This window comes from Marasmius oreades, mitochondrion (assembly GCF_018924745.1).
Source record: "Marasmius oreades isolate 03SP1 mitochondrion, complete sequence, whole genome shotgun sequence".
NCBI classification, from domain to species: domain Eukaryota; kingdom Fungi; phylum Basidiomycota; class Agaricomycetes; order Agaricales; family Marasmiaceae; genus Marasmius; species Marasmius oreades.
The window spans coordinates 33,348-54,226 of NW_025064824.1; the positions used below are offsets into that span (position 1 = coordinate 33,348).

The 20,879-nt window shown below is 25.6% G+C and overlaps 2 non-coding genes across 2 annotated transcripts; both read left to right on the plus strand.

The window, feature by feature from the left end:
* Positions 1–15,646: 15,646 nt before the first annotated feature.
* On the plus strand, positions 15,647–15,718 carry E1B28_013825. Its single transcript has one exon. It is a non-coding gene; the product is annotated as a tRNA-Val (tRNA).
* Positions 15,719–17,240: 1,522 nt separating this feature from the next.
* E1B28_013826 lies at positions 17,241–17,313 on the plus strand. The gene has a single exon. It is a non-coding gene; the product is annotated as a tRNA-Met (tRNA).
* The last annotated feature ends 3,566 nt before the right edge of the window (positions 17,314–20,879 follow it).

Consider the following 20,879-nt stretch of genomic DNA (forward strand, 5'->3'; position numbering starts at 1 on the left):
CACTACTTTTGCCTAGCTACGCAGCAGAAATGTAAGGCGTTTTTTTAAGCGTAGCGTCTTTAACTGCGCAATAGAAGTAATAGGAAAAACTTATTATTTATGCTTTTTAATCAGCATAAATGTAAATATATAATCCTCAAATTATATATTAAATATTAGTTGAGATTAAGTTATATTTTATATTTAAATAATTTTTTATATACTACTTTATTTACTCTTAAGTATAATTATACTTAAAATTGTAGTAAAGAAATATTATTTAGCTGCTTATCTATCGTGCGCTTACTTTCAAAAAAAACTTTGCGTATTTAGTAGCAGCCTAGCTAAAAAAAAGAATGGCTATACTTTGCTTAGTCTTAAAAAAAAATCAGTAGTTTTTACAAACAGGTTTTTTTAAGTAAGTATTAAGCAAAAGGAATCTACTATAAAACAAGAATTATTATAACGTTAGAGCTAGGGAACAAGCAGCACAAGGTATTGGAGAGTGAAATGAAGTGCAATTTAAATGTATTGATTAAATTCTACTAATGCTAAAGAAATAGGAACACTTTATCTTATATTTGCAGTATTTGCAGGTATGATTGGTACTGCCTTCTCAGTATTAATAAGATTAGAATTAGCTGCTCCAGGTGTTCAAATTTTATCTGGAGATCATCAGTTATTTAACGTAATAATCTCAGCTCACGCATTCATAATGATTTTCTTTATGGTCAATTTATTGCAAAAAATCCATCTTATACATTTTAAAAATAATAATGTAAAGTTTCATAATAATGTAAAGTGTTACACACAAAGAGGGCTGCTTGGCAGTAATAATTTTTATTTAAAAAAAGTTAGTAATAAACATTATTCTACTTTTGTACCTTGCAAAAATTCAAATTCATATATTATAGATAATCCTTTTGATAATAGAGAATTAATAGCAGAGTATGCTAAAAATAAAAAAGGTGTTTATGTTTTTGAAATATTAAATAAGAATTTATATTATGTAGGAAGTAGTATAAATTTATATAGTCGAGTTTGTTCCTACTTTATGCCTTCTATTTTATCTAAATCAGACAGAAGAGTTTTAAGATATTTTAATAAATATGGATTTAAAGATGTAAAATTATCTTTATATATATTAGATGATAATGCTTCTATAGAGGATGTTTTTTATTTAGAAAAATATTATATAGATTATTTTCCTAAAGATAGTTTACTTAATATAGAAACTATGGCTAGATCAGGTTTTCATTTACCAATGTCTGAACAGGCTAGAAAAAAGTTACGTAAACTTAGAGGACAAGTTTTTTATGTTTATGATTCTAATACTAAAACTTTGATATTTATTTTTGATAGTAAACAGTTTGCTTATGATAATATTAATATAGATCATCGTACTTTAAATAATTGTTTATATGAAGGTTCTCTTTATTTAAATAGATTTATGTTTAGTTTAGAACCTATAAGTGAGTTTGTATATGAAGCTATTATTACTTTAAATGAATTAAAAACTTTAATTAAAGAGCAAAGGTACACTCAAAGAAGTATTCAATCGACAAGTAAAAAATTACTTGTAGAAAATATTACAAATCCTTCTATAAATAGAGAATTTGATAGTATCTCTCAATTTGCTAAATATGTTAAAGGAGATAGAGGAACTATTCGCTTATATATTAATCAAAGTAAACTATATAGAGGAAAATGAAAAATTACATTAATAAATGTATAAGATTAGTGCATGGCCGAATGGTAGGGTAACTTACCATCATTATCTTGCTATATGCTGGAACATCTTTAGAGTTTTAAAAACTAGCCCTACTCCGTCATTTTTTAATGTACCTCGTAGTAAAATGGCAGTGACATTTTTAAAAATTAGACAATCAGCAGGAAACCAATTATTACATAAAATGTAATTATTAGTACATTATAGACAATATTACTATTGGGATCCTCAGAGACTATACGCAAGATATCCCTTCTTTATTAATTAGGGATAAAGAGATAGTCCAGCCCTTTTCGAAAGATTAGGGGTTTTGTATGCCAGGTTTAGTAGGTGGATTTGGTAAAATTAATATAAGTATGAATATAATAAAAAAACATTTTAGTACAAATAAAGAAAAAGAAGTCTCAGCAGAAAGACCAATTTTATTAAGATCAAAAATAGGTCCATATCTAGCAGGATTAATAGAGTCAGATGGAACTATAGCTGTACATAATAAGGACTCTAATACTAAAAAATACAATCCTAAAATAGCGGTGGTATTTAATTTAGTGGACGAGCCTTTAGCTAAAAAATTGCTAAGCATTACTAATGCTGGAACTATTTATAAAAAGCAAGATGCAGGTCACGTTCTATGACAAATTCAAAAATTAGAAGATGTAATCAAAATAATTAATATTATTAATGGTTATATGCGAACACCTAAAATAGAAGCATTACATAGAGCTATAGATTGGTTAAATAAATTTAGTAATTGTAATATTAATTGTTTAAATTTAGATTTTTCTTCTATAGACAGTAATGCTTGATTAGCTGGATTTACTGATGGTGATGGTTATTTTTCTATTAATTTAATCGATAGAAAAATTAATGGGAAAACTACTAGCAAAAGATTACAAACTTTTTTCAGACTTGAATTAAGACAAACTTATCATCGAGAGGTATCAGCTGAACAAGGAGGAGCTAGTTATTTTATAATATTAAATAAAATAGCTTGTTATTTAGGTGTAAATTTGTTGAGTAGAACTAGAGAACAAAAAGATAAAGTGTTTTATGCCTTTATTTGTATTTCGCACAGTTCGGCTACTCATGAAAAGGTTATTAATTATTTTAATAAATTCCCTTTATTTTCTTCTAAGTATTTGGCTTTTAAAGATTGATCTTATGTGGTAGAGTTATCTAGATTACGAAATGGAAAAGTTTTAAGCCCTAAGGAAATCTTAGAAGTTCAACAAATAAAAGATCAATTTAACAGTAAACGAAAATTATTTGATTTTTCACATTTGGATAATTTAATTTAATTCTTTTTAGTCTAATAATTGTTTTATAAATATATTTTTACTCATCTACAGCACTTTGTAGATTTGGGATAAAGATATAAAGTATTTATAAAAAAAAGAAATTGCCGTGGGTAATAGTAATATTACTCTTATTACATAACTATATGCGGGAAACTCCTAAAGTTTTTTTATAAGAGTTATGAAAACTTATTGTATTTAAGCCTACATAACCTTAAATAGTAAAAAGAATGCTTTATAATAAATTATTATTTAAAAATGGAATATCCGCAGGAAACGAAAAATTTATATAAAATTTGTAGGATCCTCAGAGACTATACGTTATGCTCCTTTAAAAAAATTAATATTTAAAGGATGAAGATATAGTCCAAATATAACTTAACGGTTATAGTTAAATGAATTACTTCTTACCAGTACATTGTGGTGCCCCAGACATGGCATTCCCAAGATTAAACAATGTATCATTCTGATTATTACCTCCTTCATTATTATTATTACTTATGAGTGCTTTAGTAGAAAATGGAGCTGGTACTGGATGGACTGTGTATCCTCCTTTAGCTGGAATACAATCACACTCAGGTGGTTCAGTTGATTTAGCTATATTTAGTTTACACTTAGCCGGAGTATCCTCATTATTGGGTGCTATAAATTTCATAAGTACAGCTCTTAATATGAGAACTAATGGTATGTCACTTCATAAACTACCTTTATTTGTATGAGCTGTATTTATAACAGCTATATTGTTATTATTATCTTTACCTGTTTTAGCGGGTGAAACTTTTATTGTGCCCGCTTTAAATTTGGCTATATGCTGGAAACACTTTCTAAAATATTTACTTGAAAGTCAATCAGCAGGAAACTTAATAGATTTGAATCTTTTAGGGATCCTCAGAGAATATACGCCAGAAATAATCTGTTGTAATAGTATATTATTAAATTCAGATAATAGTTCTAATTCTTTAAATAATAATTATAAATTTATTACTTACTTAACTGGTATTATTGAAGGTGATGGTTCAATTATTGTTCCTGAAAGTGAAAGATCTTCTAAAGGAAAACTTAATTATCCTTCTATTCAAATAGTATTTCATTTAAAAGATTTACCTTTAGCTTTACTTATACAAAAAAATTTAGGATATGGTTCATTAATACGTAAAAAAGGATTAAATGCCTATATTCTCTATATTAATGATCATAAAGGAATTTTAAATTTAGTTAATTTATTAAATGGTAATATGAAAACACCTAAAATTAATTCTCTTTATAAATTAATTGATTGACTTAATAATAAAAACCCTAACTTAAAATTAAGTAAATTACCTTTGAATACTGATTGTTTAATAAATGATGGTTGGTTATCAGGTATGATTGAATCAGATGGTCATTTTAGTGTTAGAACTACTCTAACTGGAAAATATCCTAAAATAGAATGTAAATTTGAATTAAGTCAAAGACAAAAAGATCATTTAGGTTATAGTAATGAAATATTTTTAGCAAATATCGCTAAATTTTTAAAGATTTCTCTTAAAAATATAAGAGAAAATACTCCTTATCCTCAATATAGACTTAGAACTATGAGTTTAGAGACTAATTTAATATTAGTCAATTATTTAAATGAATATCCTTTATTTGGATCTAAATTTTTAGATTACAACAATTGAAAAGAAATTCTTAATCTATTTAATCCTAAATTTAAAAATTCTCAGAATAATGTAGAAAAAGTATTAGAATTAAAATCAGAAATGAATGATAAGAGAACTATTTTTACTTGGAATCATTTAAATAAATTTTACAACTTAGATTATTAAGATATATTCCCAACTTCTATGTGAATAGAAGACTATATACTCTAAATATAAAAAATTATATTTTTAAGAATGTAAGTATTATGTATACTTACTATTCATGGGACGTAGTCTCGTATATCAAGATTTTTTTTTGGCAATTACTATGCTTCTTACAGATAGAAACTTTAATACTAGTTTCTACGACCCAGCAGGTGGAGGTGATCCAATCTTATATCAACATCTATTTTGATTCTTTGGTCATCCTGAAGTTTATATCTTAGTTATACCTGCTTTTGGAATAGTAAGTCATGTAGTTTCAACATTTAGTGGGAAACCTATCTTCGGTTACATCGGAATGGTTTATGCTATGTTCTCTATTGGAATCTTAGGATTCTTAGTATGAAGTCACCACATGTTTGCTGTTGGATTAGATGTGGATACAAGAGCTTATTTCACTGCTGCTACTATGGTTATTGCTGTTCCTACTGGAATAAAAATCTTTAGTTGGCTAGCTACTTTATACGGTGGAAGCTTAAGATTTAATACTCCATTAATGTTTATATTAGGATTCTTAGCTTTATTCACTATGGGTGGAATAACAGGAGTTGTATTATCTAATGCCTCATTAGATATAGCATTCCACGATACGGTTTTTACTCTTTTGTTAGGTACAAATAAACCGAGTTTTTTAATAATGAGTACAACAGTACCTTATATACCTAGTTTTAGTCTTAATATTAATAATAACCAAAATTCAAGTTATTTATTAGATAAAATTAATTATAATGAATATATAAAAATGTTTTGAGTAGGATTGATGGACGGGGATGGAAGCATTCAAGTAAATCATTGACGAGGACAATCCTTACAATATAGACTAGTTATTAAATTATCTAATATTAAATCTAATTATAATATGTTAATTGAAATTGCCAAGGTAGTAGGTGGAACAGTTAAAATAACAGGAAAAGGAACAGAAGTTATTTGAGTAGTCAATAAAAAACAAGAAGTTGAAGAAATTATAAAAATTTATGATATTTTTCCTCCTTTAACCTCAAAAAAAATATGTCAACTTTCATTTCTAAAAACATGTTTAACTCAAACCTCGGTAGAAACTTATTTATCAAATAGAAATCTTAAATATGATAAACAATTAGCTATTATAAATTATAATATTAATTTAAAAATACCTACTTACTTTAAAGGCTGATTATCTGGTTTTATAGAAGCTGAAGGTTGTTTTTCAATAAGAAAATCTAATAGCCATTCTTTTTCAATAGGACAAAATGATGATCTTTATTTAATAGAGGTTATTAAACAGTATTTTGAAGTTACTAATAAAATTAGAAATCCTTATGGTAAATTCTATTTTTTAGAAATTTATAAGAAAGAACTATTATTAAAAATTATTAGTCATTGTACTAACTATCCTTTGTTAGGAGAAAAATTAGAGTCATTAAAAAAATTCAGTCAAAAAATATTTTAGTAAGTGTCGTGTTGTCTTGTCACCATGAAAAAATTCATACGTTTTTCGGTAAAAATTAATAAATATATAAATTTTTGCTAACGGTGAAGTCTTATATGTTTTTCTTAATGCGGAAAAATATAATTAAAGTATAAGATAATACCGTGGAAACCAAAGCTAATCTTAAAGTTAAATTATTTATAAAAAAAAATTAACAATTTAACAATTTATTAGTAAGTAGGATCCGTAGAGACTAAACGTGACAATCGAAAGTTTATTAAGTTAAACAATTAGATAAGTTATAGTCCGATCCATTGCGTGAGCGGTGTTGTATGTACCAATTACATTTTTAATTGGAAATGAGTAAATTTGACTTACTACGTTGTGGCTCATTTTCACTATGTTTTATCAATGGGGGCAGTATTTGGTTTATTTGCCGGATTTTATTTCTGAACTCCAAAAATAATAGGAAAATTATATAATGAGTTCTTAGGTAAAGTACACTTCTGAACACTATTTGTTGGGGTTAATTTAACTTTTTTCCCACAACACTTTTTAGGAATGGCTGGTATGCCTAGAAGAATACCTGATTATCCAGATGCTTATAGCGGATGGAATGCAGTATCAAGTTTCGGATCAATAGTTTCTGTAGTTGCAACAGTATTATTTATTTATATTATTTATAATTTATTTGTTAACAAAAACTTTAGTCCTAAAAATCCTTGAGCAATAGCATCTTATTTCTATAGTTTACGAGTAGGAGCTGATAATGAAATTAATAACATTGATACTCCTTCATCTAATACTATTGAATGGACTCTATCTACTCCTGTTCCTTTACATGCATTTAATTCACTACCTGTGCAATCTTAATTGTATTGAATATTAGATAATAAATAGAATAAAAATATTATTTTTTAATCTAAAGTTCAATGCTGATCAGGTTATTCATTTCTTTAGAAAGAAAAAAAAAATTATATTAATTAGCTAAGCGATAAGCGCTACGCACACAATTTAAACCCTCATAATATTTTTTCCCTAAATTTTAATATATTGATTTATTATTAAAGTTTATTATTGCCTTTAAGGTTATTAGATTTACATACTAATTTAGTACCGCTGCATCTTTCGGAAGCAGAAAAAAAACCTGTTTCGCAGGAGGAAAGAAAAATGAAAATTTTATTTATAAGTATAAAAAGAATAAGAAGGCAAAGAGTAATAGTGCATAGCTAGACTAAGACAAAGAAAATTTGTATATTAACTAAAAATAATATAAATCATGATTGTAGTTAAATAGTAATAACTATGCTTTGCTTACTAATATAAGTAAGTAGGGAGCCGCTTATAAAATAAGCGCGCGGTTCCCACCGTTTGTGTAGCAACATCTTAAAAAATAAGCAGTAATTATTATCAGTTCAAATCTGATCAATCATATAATTTCTATCTTTTTATTTTTATTTCTTATTGTAAAATAATTCATAAAATATAGAAATTTTTTTTAATTCTAAGCAGTTAATCGGAACATATTTATGTTCTCTGATTTAATTAAATATTATTAATTTTTTCTCTTATTAAATTAATTTTAATTAATGTTAGTAAATGGCTAAAATTAATATATTACAAACACTGGCTGCTTACAGGCCGGAGCCATTAGGATTAGGTTGCCTTCTTGGTAAGCAGCAGATGTGCGAATGAATAAACTATCATTCAATAATAAACACTTGCAATTTTTAATTGGGGCTCCTTCTTAGGAAATCTACTTAATTTAGAGGGTAGCGCTCCGCTTATTTTATAAGCCGCAGTATCCTTAAAAAAAGCAGCGCCTTCGGACCCGCATAAAAAAAGCAGTAGTTATATATTTAATTAAATAAATATTAATATTAATATTTTAATTCCTCAGTAAAAGTTAAAATTTATTAAATGACAACAAATTTACAAATAATAAACAATAAAAATAAATTTCAATCTCATTCATATCATTTAGTTGATCAATCTCCTTGGCCTTTTTTAATAAGTTGAACATTATTTTTTACAGCTATAGGGGCAGTGTTATCTATGCATGGTTTTAATAATGGACCATTATTATTAAGCTTAGGACTTACATTAACATTATCTATAATGTACTTTTGATTAGGTGATGTAAATACAGAAGGAAGTTTTTTAGGTCATCATACAAAAGAAGTTAAAAATGGATTAATGATAGGATTCATACTTTTTATTGTTAGTGAAGTATTTGCTTTTATATCTGTATTTTGAGCTTACTTTCATTCTAGTATAGTACCAACAGTTGAAATAGGTGGTGTATGGCCTCCATTAGGTGTAACACCTTTAGACCCTTTTGCAATACCTTTACTTAACACTTTCTTATTATTATCAAGTGGGGCATTTATTACTTATGCTCATCACGCTTTTATAGCAGGAAAAAGAAAACACACAATAAATAGTTTATTTATGACTATTATACTAGCTGTTGTATTCACATTGTTTCAATATATTGAATATTCAGAATCACAATTTTCAATATCTGATAGTGTATTTGGTACTACATTTTATGCATCTACTGGTCTACATGGATTCCACGTTATTGTTGGAACTATTTTCATTGTAGTTGGTTTTATTAGAATTATTAATTACAATGTTAATAAACAAGGTCACGTTGGATTTGAAACAGGAATTCTTTATTGGCACTTTGTTGACGTAGTATGATTATTCCTATTTGTGGCAGTATACTTCTGAGGAAGCAATTAGTAATTTAATTAAAAAACTTAAATCTTAAAAATAATTATATACAAAATTATTTATTATTAATGTTAAATTCAAATAGATTACAATTAAAAGAATTAATAAATAAAAGTATTGAAAATACTTTATCCGGATCACAAGGTAAAGAAATGATATTATATAATAAAGGTGACTCAGCAAAGTCATTAATTTTAAATGATAATTTGTTTGCTGAAAAATATGAATTATGAAATAATTTTAATAAAAATACTGAAAAATATAATAGATTATGAGATAGTATTAAGGATAAATCTTATTATGAAAAATTTAAACAAGTAAGTGATATTAAATATGATAGCTCAAGTTTAATTGATCATTTAAGTAAAGTTAACGAAAACAAAAGTATATTTGATTGTTTTTCGCAGACTAAACCTTTAGGGGAATTCGGAGATGTTACAATAAATGAATTAATAGTTAAAGGGAAAGATAGTATATTACCTTTAATTCAAGAAATTAATAATCATGTAGATTTTAGATTAGGAGTAAGTTTAATTTCAGCCTTTTTTATGTATAAATGAACTGTAAAATCATATGTTAAATATGCATATGGTAATGATTCTGTTTTAAAAATTTTATCTAAATCTGGTGATACTAGATCTAAAGAAATAGCTTTATTTATGATAGTTGGTGCTCCAATGATAGTTGGTTCTATTTTTGCTATGAGTAATGTATCAAAAGATAAAACACAAATAACTTTTAAAGAAAGTTATGATAAAGTTGGTTCTTTTGTTGACGATAAAGATATAGAATCAATTACATTATCAAACAATAGTTTAGGGCTTTTATCAATTTTAGGGAAAAAACTACCTAATTGATTAAGAGTATTAATCATGTTTTCTATCGCTTATATATTTGCAAAAATCTTTCTATTTATAATTGGTTATAATGAGGACATTAATAAAATATTCAATAGTTTATCTATTTATTTTATTAAATATTGTTGTATTATGAGTTTAATAATGGTTATTTACTATATTGGTAAATTATACTTTATAATAAAGTTCTATTTTAATAAAAATTATATAATTCCTATTTACTATCCTAATAAAATTAAAAATTGATTATTAGAATTAAAAAATAGTATTAATATTTCTAGTCCTACTATAGGAGAATTATATGATGATTCTGAATTAAAGCGAAGACTTCCTAATGGAAGCGGAGCAGAAGAAGAGCTAGCAACGCCAGCTACTGCGGAGCTCCTGCAAGAAGAAAAAATAAATTCTTTTGTAAAATTCTATCTAAAATTAATTTTATTGTATACTGTGATATTTATTATTAATTTTCTATCATTAATTTATTTTTTTTAGTATTAATATCTAATCTACATTAAGCCTTTATTTAATTAAAAATAAATAATATTAACCCTTTATTTTTTTTTACTATTTCTATCTATTTTTATCATAGCCATAGTAGAATAGATTTCAAGTCTAGTTTGAGCCATTCTAAATTTTATATTTTGCTTTCTCTGCATTACCTACGTTCGGCTCATTTCGTTCTGTTCAGTTGTTTCCTCTTGCTAAATCTAAAGCTAAAGCTAAATTTAAAGCTAAAGAGAGCGCATGAGGAAGTAGTAGTTGTAATCATACTTTTTTTTTTATAGTTTATTTGTTTTTTTAAATAAAACAAAAAAATTCATTTTTAAAAAGATCTATTATGTGTTAAAACAAAAATATTTAAACTAATGAATTTATCAATATTATTATTTTTAATAGGTATATTAGGATTTTTATTAAATAGAAAAAATATTATACTTATGATCATCGCTATCGAAATAATGCTTTTGGCTGTTACTTTATTAGTTTTAATCAGTTCCTTTGGATTTGATGATAATGTAGGACAGACCTTTAGTTTATATATCATTTCTATTGCAGGTGCTGAATCTGTAATTGGTTTAAGTATTCTTGTTGCATTCTATCGTTTAAGAGGGACAATCTCAATAAGAAACTAAAAATAATGTATTTATCAATATTAGTATTACCTTTATTAGGTTCTATAGGATCTGGGTTTTTAGGTAGAAAACTAGGAATTACTGGATCACAATTTATTTCCTGTATTTGTTTAGGAATCTCATCTCTATTTATGAGTATTGCTTTCTATCAAGTATGTTTATGCGGTTCACCTGTAGAAATTAACTTAGGAAGTTGAATAGATTCAGAATTTATGACTATATCTTGAGTATTTTATTTTGATCAATTAACAGTTATGTTAGGTATGGCTGTTTTATATTGTTCAACTGCAATTCACATTTATAGTATTTATTATTTATCTTCAGATCCTCACATTCAAAGATTCTTTTCTTATCTTTCAGCCTTTACATTTGGAATGTTAGTATTAATAACAGGTGCTAATTTTTTAGTAATGTTTGTAGGTTGGGAAGCAATAGGAGTAGTTTCATATCTTCTTATTAATTTTTACTTTACAAGAATTCAAGCTAACAAAGCTGCAATTTTAGCCTTTACAATGAATAGACAAGGTGATATGTTAATGAGTATAGGTTTCTTTGCTATTTTTGCTTTATTTGGAACTTTAAATTATTCTTCTGTATTCTCATTAGCACCTTATATGAATGAAACGGCAATCACTATAATAGCTTTACTTTTATTTGGAGGAGCTTGTGCTAAATCAGCTCAAATTCCATTACATAGTTGGTTACCTGGAAGTATGGAGGCTCCTACTCCAGTATCTGCTTTATTGCATGCTGCTACGCTAGTTACTGCTGGAATCTATTTACTATTAAGATGTAGTCCTATATTAGAATATAGCCCAACTACACTAATGGTAATTACAATAGTAGGAGCTTCTACTGCATTCTTTGCTGCTACTTCAGGATTGGTACAAAATGATCTAAAACGAATCATTGCTTTTTCAACTATAAGTCAGCTAGGTTATATGGTTATGGCTATAGGACTAAGTCAATATAATGTAGCTTTATTTCATACAGTAAATCATGCTTTCTTTAAAGCTTTATTATTCTTAGCAGCAGGTGCTGTTATCCATTCATTTTCTGATCAACAAGACGTCAGAAAAATGGGAGGATTAATAAAATTTTTACCATTTACTTATTCAGTTATGTTAGTTGGTACATTATCATTATTAGCTACTCCTTTTTTATCTGGATTTTACAGTAAAGATTTAATAATTGAATTAGCTTATGGTAATTATAATTTTACTCATATGTATGCTTTCATTTTAGGTTCTATTACTGCGGGAATTACAGCTTTTTATAGTTTCAGATTACTTAGCTTAGTTTTCCTAACTAATCCTAATGGTAATAAACAATCTTATCTAGGTGTACATGAATCAGGCTTAGCTGTAATAGTACCATTATTATTTTTATCATTGTTTAGTATATTTTTTGGATATTGTTTTTCGGATATGTTTGTAGGAATTGGTTCTGATTTCTTCGGTAACTCTTTATTTATTCATCCTAATAATATCACTTTAGTTGAAGCTGAATTCTCTCTTAATATTTTTACTAAATTATTACCCTCTTTATTAAGTTTATTAGGAATAGTATCTGCTTTAATTTTATATATTAAAAAACCTGAATTAATAAATAATATAACTAAAACATTAATAGGAAGAAAATTATATAATATATTTAATAGTAAATATTACTTTGATATAATTTATAATTATTATATAATTAATAATGGATTTAAATTAGGATATGCAATATCTAAACAAATAGATAGAGGAGTAATAGAACTAGTAGGACCTTATGGATTAAGTAATTCAATTGTAAATACAGCTAAAAATATAGCTAAGTTAGATTCAGGTGTAATTACTACATATGCTCTTTATATTACTATAGGATTTTTATTTTTACTTTCTCTATTATTCAGTTCATTCATATTTAATGATAGTATTAACGAATTTATAAAAATCACAGTTATTTTAATTTTTGCTCTATTTATAAATTATAAATCCAACCCTTCACAATTTTCTGCAGCGGAGGCGAAGCAAACAAATTTTTAACTTTTAAATTAAAAAAATAATAAATTTAAACCCTTAAACCTGTTTATTATTAAGAAAAGCATTATCTAATCAGTTAAAGTAAAATTTTTTAATTTGTTAGTTGTTAAAGTGTAAGCTCTGTTTAATTTAATACTTACCTAATTAATGAAAGATTTTTTTATGTGTTTAACAATACATTGATAGAAGGAATAAGAATAAATAAATTTTAACAAGTTTTACTTTTTTTGGTGTGTTAAGGTATAAGGACCTTCACATTAAATAATTTTTATTTAGAAAAGAGATTTTATACTAATGAAAGTACAAATTTATTAGAAAATAAAATTAGTAGTTCAAAGCAAAAGCAAGATAGTATTAAATTTTATTATTATTAATTTACAATAAATATATAAAAAAAAATATAATTATTAAAAGAGATAATAAATATTGTATTAAACATATAAAATATAACAATTTAATTTAAAAATATGATTGTTTAATTATATAGAAGAATTTAATTTTGGTTCTGATTGAACGTTTTTCAGTAGTTTTAAGACATGCAAATCATTGTTTATAATAAGTTAATTATTTAATATTAAATAATTTTAAACTTATAAAAAATAAGGTGTAAAGGTGAGTAATATAGATTAGATACCTTATAGTCTTCTTAGATAGGAGATAATTTATTTCTTAAAATTAAGATACTTTAATTTTATATGATTTATTAATGCTTTATTAAGGCTTAACAAACTTTAATAAAATTAAGCTTTTTTAATTATATAAAAATTATAGGAAAGTAAAGATAAATAAGCTATTTATTAAAAAAAGGAAATTTTCTGCTATAAGATTCGATCTATTCTGTTTAATAGGTAGTTGGTAGAGTAAAAGCCTACCAAGCCAACGATCAGAAGCCATGTTTGACGGATCAAATGGCCACATGGGGAATGAAATGTCCCTAGTAGTGTACACTACCAGCAGTCAAGAATATTAGTCAATGCTCGAAAGAGTGAACTAGCTAACTGAAATCACATTTTTCGTTATTACGGTGAAATGTGAATATATAAGGGAAAAAAATGATGTTACCTTATTATTAAGTGTTGTCCAAAACTGGTGCCAGAAGACTCGGTAATGCCAGAAACGCAAACGTTAGTCACATTAACCAGGCGTAAAGGGTTTGTAGGCAGCTTAAAAATTTTATTTTTATAATAGCTATTTCAATTAAATTTGATATTAAAAATAAAATGAATATAAGATAGAATCATATTGAGGATAAGCCGAATAATATTTAGTGGAGGGATAAAATCCTTAGATACTAAGTGGAATACTAATGGTGAAAGCTTTTTATCTAATATTGATCGACGCTGAGAAACGAAGGTGAGAATAGGAAATAGGATTAGAGACCCAGATACCTCTCACTGTCAACGATGAATGGTGGATTGTTAGTTTTAATAACTAGTACCGATGTTAACGCGATAACCATTCCGCCTTGAGAGTACGGTTGCAAAACTGAAACCAAAAAAATTAGTCGGTCTCGAAGCAAACGAAGTGAAGCATGTTATTTAATACGAGAGTACGCGTAAAATCTTACCAGTTCTTGTATAGCCATATCTTATTTAGAAAATTTTATTGTCAATTTTTTTGAATTGCTATGAAAAGGAGGCTTTGCTTTTTTAAATAACAATAATTGAATATTGTAATATTTTTTTTTATAATGAAATATGAGTAGTTATTTTTAATTAAATAACTCGTTTACAGGTGTTGCATGGCTGTCGTCAGTCCGTGTTTTGAGAAGTAAGGTTAACTCCACTAACGGACGAAATCCCTGTTGTAAATTTATACTTTACAATTAATGAATTTTAAATATTTTCATTTGGGGCTAAGACAAGTCGTTATGGCCCTCATGAACTGGGCTATAGACGTGCCACAAGAACTTTTACAAAGTGATGCAAAAACCAGACCTTTGTAATTTTTTTCCATTAAATTTTAATGATTAAAAATTATTTTTTATTTTAAAATTTAGAGGTCTTAAGGAATAGCTAATCATTAAAGAAAGTTAATATTATTAAATTATTTTTAGACGAATTGTCGCCTGAAATTCGGCGACATGAAGAAGGAATTTCGAGTAATCGTTGATCACTAGCGCAACGGTGAAGATTGCATTCGTGATGAACTAACTGTCTGTCACTGGGAAGGAATTCGGGTAGGGGGAAAATGTCGCATAATTATAATTATTCAAAGATACCTTAAATAATTTATATTAAAAAAATTTTTATACTTTTTTAAGGTCTATTCTTTGCTTTGCTCCGTTCGGAGCAGCAGGAAGTAAAAATCCTAACTTTCAAAAAAATACGTATTTACGTAGGAAGTGGATATGTTACTTCCCTCCTGCGTAGTGCAGATCTTTTGTTTTATAGAGACTAGCTCCGCATTAGGAAAGGAAGTAGTAGTTTTAGTATTTTAAATCTTAAAAAACATCTTTGTTTAACTAATTAGTTACTTTTAACCCACTTGAGTAACATCTCAAAAGTCATAGCAAGGTAGCTGTACTGGAAGGTGCTGCTGGAAAATAATAAATATTTAAACCCTCATAATATTATTTTTCAATAAATATTTACTGTTGCAGTATCACAGAAGCCGAAGGAGCGCGACTTAAAAAAAGGGGTTAGCTGAGTGGTTTTAGCGTCAAATTTACACTTTGAAGACAGAGTTTCGATTACTCTACCTCTTATAAAAAGTAAATTAACTATGGCTTATAGTTAGTTTAATTATAATTAAACAACTATTATTAATTTCTCAAACAAACAAAACGCTAACGCTTCTTTCTTTTTTTAAAGGGAACCAGGCGCTTATAAAATAAGCGCTGCTTTCTTTTTGCGAAGCAGCGGTAAGAGTAGCAATATGCACAGGCACCTTATTTATTATTTACTTCTTTTTCTTTTATATTAAATATTTTTTTATTTAAATATAATAATTATAATCTTTATTTGTGTGCTTATTTCTCTTCTGCTGTGGATGCTTTTCTGAAGCTGTAGTTTACAAATGCTTCTAGCTTAGAATCGAAGGAGTAAAGCCAAGAAATTATGCAGCTTTTGTATAACAAAAAAGGGTATGAATAATCGCTTTGCAGTAACTGTTTTTAAGTTTTTTTCAGCTTAATATTACGCTCGTCTACACAGCGCTTGTGTATCTTTACCTTTAGCTTGGAGCTATTAAAAATAAAGGGTGTGCTTAAAAAATGCTGCGCTTCAGTTTTATTATAAACGAATATGCCGAAATTGGTAGACGGGTGAGTTTTAGGAACTCATGATTAAAAAAATTGTAAGAGTTCAAGTCTCTTTATTCGTATTAAATAAAATTGCTATAAAAAAAATCGCTTCCTGTTTGTATTACAAGCTGAAGGTAATTATTTTTAATTATTATAAGTAGTTTTAAAAGAGAGTTAAGATATCTAAAACTGAAATTAATTAAATATATTAAAAAAAAATATAAATTATAATTAAGGAAAGGTTCAAGGTTAATTATTGGATATATTTTACAAAATTGATTTTATGGAAATTTTAATAAGAAAATTTTAACTTTTTTTTTTCTTGCTATTTTACAATAATGGTTCGTGTAAGAAATAGTTAGCGCTTCGGAAGCACTTACACACAAAAAAAACCGCTGCGGTTCCCTTTTTAAAAAAGAAGGGAGCGCTTCAGCTTCGGCTTCGCAGAAGTAAGAAAATTATCATAAATAAAATATTATGTATCTAGCACTTTAGTTTGTTTTAAAAAAAATAAAAAGTTATTTAAATTTAAATCCTATATCCTAACTTATTAATTGTTTAGAAAATTCAGTTAGTAAGCGGCTGTTATATAATTATATTATAAATAGTTGTTTATTTTACATAACTCGTCCTATAGATAATAAAAATCAAATCTAACTCTTTTTAAAAACCCTTTATAATTTTTTTAACTTAAGATTTTACTATTAATTAGCTAGAGTAATAGCTAAAGCTAAAAATACCAATAGTTAGGGGTTAATTTAAAAATATTAAGCTGCAGTTCTCCCTACGGAGGTCCCTCCTGGAAAATGGATGGGAAATCAGCAGTTTACTACTATCAAAATTATTTTAGTGCAACAAAACTTAGCTGCAAAGTTTATGAAGTATTGTTTCGCTTTTTTTAAGCGCTTAGCGCTTTGCAGAATTGTATCCTACTTTTTTTAAAGCGGTTCTTAGAAGCAGCAGAGATTAATTAAAAATATTTTTTGCTGAAATAGTTTAAACGGTAAAAACATACCATTCATGACGGTAAAAAGAAGGTTCAATTCCTTTTTTCGGCTATAATAAATTCTATCAATTAAATAAATATTACTAAATTAAGTAAATTTATCTAAATATAAACTAATAAATAAAGGTAAAGAGACCAACAACTTAATCTTCATATACTACGTCATTTGATTCTGCACATTTTATACTAGTAAGTAGTGTTGGAAAGGAAAATCTTAAAATAAGTATAATGTACGTAGTAGTTTACACACACATAAAAAAATTATGTGAATAATCAAATTATTGTTTCAAAAATAGCGTTATTTTTAATTTATTAATTTATCTTATTATAAAGATTATATTTAATACTTTAAAAAATTAAAAATATATATAATATAGATTTATTGTTAGACGCTATTCTAAGTATTACTATAAATTTTATGTTAGCAGCAGCAAAATACATAGGAGCAGGTATAGCTTGTTCTGGATTAATAGGAGCTGGAGTTGGAATTGGAGTAATTTTTTCTTCTTTAATATCTTCTACAGCAAGAAACCCACAAATTAGAGGGCAATTATTTACTTATGCAATCTTAGGTTTCGCCTTAGCAGAAGCAACTGGTTTATTTGCATTAATGGTAGCATTCTTATTATTATACTCATAATAATAATTAATAATAATTAATAATAATAAATAAATTTCAACTAAAAAAATGAAAATTTATTAACCCTAATATTTATCTTTCGCTCCTTCCTACGGAACCTGCAGATCTTTATATTCCCTGATAAATACCTATTTTTACTTTATTCAGCTTTATTAGGAAATAAAATTACTTAAAAAATAATTAACTATTAATATTTTAATATTTAAAAAGGAAAAGCTAAAAAAACGCATATATTTATATAAGGTAATAAAGAAAAAGCTAAAAATATAAATTTCTATTTTCTAGAATAAAGGATTAATATTTTTTAAATTTTATAATATGATGAATATTAAAATATAAAGATTATTAGAACCGTTATTTGAACAATTATTTTTTTATTTAATTTAAAAAACTAAAAAATATTTTTTTTTGCTCCGCAGAATAGTTTTAATTAATTCAGATCTTTCTTTTCTAATTTTATATAAATCTTGATTATCCTAATTAATTCTATCTAAATGCAATTTATGAGAAAAGTTATTAGAACCTAAAAAACTAAAGTAAGTAATACTTATACTTTCTCAAATTAGAATTAATCTAAAAATAATAATGAAAGTAATTAAGGCTTCATAAAACTTAATATTTCTAATACTTGGAACAAAATTTTTATTAAGATTTTGATAATAGATTAATCTAGTAATGTATTTAAAAATTTTTATTGTAAAGGATCAATTTTCTACCATTTTAGGTGCAGTTTGTTCCCTAGCTCTAACAAAATTTTGATTAAATAATAATTAAATCTACTGCTTAAAATCGTAGTAAACAATTTATGATTACATACGTCTAATATATCATAGATATTATCTATAATATCTTAATCTCAAGTAATATATAATATATAATTTGAGGGTTACATATTTAACGATTAAACTAATTAATATTTTAAATTAGTATTATAAAAAGCAATAATAATATATATGAGAAGTCGAACCATACTTTATTATTTTAATAATTCAATTTTTTAATTTTTTTTATTAAATTTAATCTTTATAATAATTGTTATTTTTAGGGCTAATTTGTCCTTTTAATTGAAGAACTTTTCTTGTACACTTTTTTGCAAGGAAAAACTATTAAAATTAAGATTTGAATAATCCTTGCTTAATAAAGTTAACAATATAATGTATCGGGTAAAATCAGAGACTTGAACTCTGAACATCGTCGCCACAAGACGTTATTTTACCATTAAACTAATTCTACCTCTTTTAAAGAAAATTTTTTTTTATATTTAAAAAACTATTTTATAAAAATATTAATCGGAAAAAAATTTTCTATAGTTATTTATAAACTTTCTACATTATCAGTAGATATAAGTATTACTTCATTCTAAAGTAATAAAAATATTTCTTGCTGCAGCTAGGTAGCAGCTGTTGGTCCGTATAAAAGATCACTCCGCTTCTTGCGGAGAAACGCTCCGGCTCTGCACACAAAGAAAAATATTAAAATTATATATGGCTGTGTAGCAAAATTAATAAATTGTTGTATATTGTAATATATCTTAGAAAGTTTTTGTTTCAGGAAAAAAATATATTTTTTATATTTATATATATAGTCAATATTTTAAAAGGATGATTTGTTTTCGTTAATGCTTTCTATTTCAATTATAATTTTAATTATTTGCAAGGCTTTAATAAATGATAAATTATCAGAAGATTTTTATCATAGAATATCAGCTATAATCTTACTATTTTCTGGAATTTTAGCTTATAATAGTGTATTTAAGTTAGAAACTATAGCAGGAATAGGGATATATAGTGGATTATTCAATATAACAACAATTTCTCAAATATTGGAAAGTTTTTTATTAATAATAGGATCAATAATATTAATTTCTTGACCTAAACAAGAAGAATTAATTATAGAAGTAGTTAATCCTATAAAATCAACATCTAATAATAATCAGAACTTCTTCAATGAAGGCTCTACACTTGCATTAGAAAAATCTTATTTATATTCTTTAGTAAATAGTATTTTATTAGATAATTACTATAATAATAAAAATATAAATTCTTCAGAGGGTTCACTAAATTCTTCTTCTAATAATAAAAATATTTATTCAATTCTTAATAATAATAAATTTGTAAGTTATTCTATAAACTATTCAATAATTGTTTTATTTAGTTCATTAGGTGCATCATTATTAATATCTTGTTCTGATTTAATATCAATGTATTTAAGTATTGAGCTTCAATCTTTTTCTTTATATGTTTTATCTACATTATATAGAGATTCAGAATCATCTACATCTGCAGGATTAAAATATTTTTTATTAGGTGGTTTAGCATCTTGTTTAATTTTATTTGGTGCAGGTTTAGTTTATGCTTATACTGGATTAACAAATTTTGAATCAATTTATAGTTTATTATCTATATATTATATAGAAACCAATAATAATTTTATAGAATTTATTTTTCCTTTCTTTTCTAAAGAATTAAGTGGATCTATATTTTTAGGAATAATATTTATTTTTGTTGGTTTTTTAATTAAAATCTCAGCAGCTCCATTTCACAATTGATCTCCTGATGTTAATGACGAAACACCAACTATAGTTACTATTTGATTAACTATAATACCAAAAATATCTATTTTAATATTATTATTAGACTTATATTTACATATTGATATAATAGATCAATTAACTTTATTTTCTAAATTAAATGCATTCAAATTTAATATTGAGGAAGTAATTAAATATTTATTGCTTATTACTTCATTATTTTCATTAATTATTGGAAGTGTTGTAGGTTTAGCACAAAATAGAATAAAAAGACTATTAGCTTATAGTACAATAAGCCATATTGGATTTATTTTATTAGCATTAGCAATTCATACAAAACAATCTATAGATTCATTTATATTTTATATTATACAATACATAATAACTAATTTAAATATTTTTTTAATTGTTATAGCATTTAGCTATCTAATTAATAAATCTATTAATA